The following is a 1,267-nucleotide window of genomic DNA, read 5'->3' on the forward strand; positions in this document are numbered from 1 at the left end:
TTGCGTACCAAGTTTTAGTTTTAGTAAAAGTATACTTATAATTGTACATTTAGCAGATAGTAAGTATGTAGTGCTTAGTCAGTACCGCAATATAGATAGTAAAGACAAAGATACTAATAACATTTACTGAACATTTAAAGACCGCTATAAAACCCATCTTAGTTGTCCTTTGAAAGACGGTTGGCTTCTCAGATCTGACTATGTATATTATTTGCTTGGTCTGGGAGACAAGGCAAAATCAACTATGACACGATCGTGACAACAAGACAAACTCAACATTGGCGTCGGATATGCCATTCACTCCAACCAGAAGTACTCATACACGTACAAAGCCTAAGAAGTTGCGTGCGAAACCGCAGGTAACTTGCTAGTATGTTTCAAAGAATGATAATAAAAAATAAGAATGTTTGTACAAAACTAAGTCTATCAATCTTAGCAGCTGTAGATTAGCGTTACTTTATAAACACAAAATTACACTTGGTTTTGATTCAGATTTTCAAAATATTAATACTAATAAATAGGAACCGGATTTGGGGTTCCTTTTTACGAAGATTGTTGTAATTTTAACTTTGTTTTGTATAATATCTAAAGAAAATTAGTACGAGAATATTAAGAGTTAAAAATACCTCCTAATAGGTGATCTTCTATCGAGGTAATGTAATAAAATCCGACACCTATATAAACACAAAAATATATAAAGCAAGCATACGAAAACCATTCAGTGTGACTATACAGTTTTAAGGCATGTCTCTCAAGAGGCCCATTAGCTCAGTTGGTTAGAGCGTCGTGCTAATAACGCGAAGGTCGCGGGTTCGATCCCCTCATGGGCCACTTAATTTTTGCCAGATCTTATGTTGATATTAAGTTTTATACGATATTAATTACTGATGGTAGATAAGGTGTATTCCGTATGGTTGTTATTTTTTCCCTTTTATATAATTGGATACTGAAAATGCTGAAACTGGAATAGTAAGTACTCTGTAAAGTGAGGGAGTTCAGAGTAGCTTAAATATTATGTACAGTAATATTACTTCAATAATAATTTGACCTATATAAACTTAATTTTTTATATATGTGGGATTACATAATAACTTGTCTTTAAATAAAAAAAGAAATCATTATTTACGGTATTACTGCAATCACAACTTGGTTACTGTAGTAGACTTTTTGAAGAAAGATTGAATTTTGACTTGTCATACTATAACAACATAGGTTTATATTCAATCTATACATTTTCCGAATGTATGTAATAAAATAATAATTTATT

At 31.6% G+C, this 1,267-nt stretch overlaps 1 non-coding gene across 1 annotated transcript; it reads left to right on the forward strand.

The window, feature by feature from the left end:
* The first annotated feature begins 757 nt into the window (after positions 1-757).
* On the forward strand, positions 758-831 carry Trnai-aau. Its single transcript has one exon. It is a non-coding gene; the product is annotated as a tRNA-Ile (tRNA).
* The last annotated feature ends 436 nt before the right edge of the window (positions 832-1,267 follow it).

Source organism: Homalodisca vitripennis, chromosome 4 (genome assembly GCF_021130785.1).
Source record: "Homalodisca vitripennis isolate AUS2020 chromosome 4, UT_GWSS_2.1, whole genome shotgun sequence".
Classification (NCBI taxonomy): domain Eukaryota; kingdom Metazoa; phylum Arthropoda; class Insecta; order Hemiptera; family Cicadellidae; genus Homalodisca; species Homalodisca vitripennis.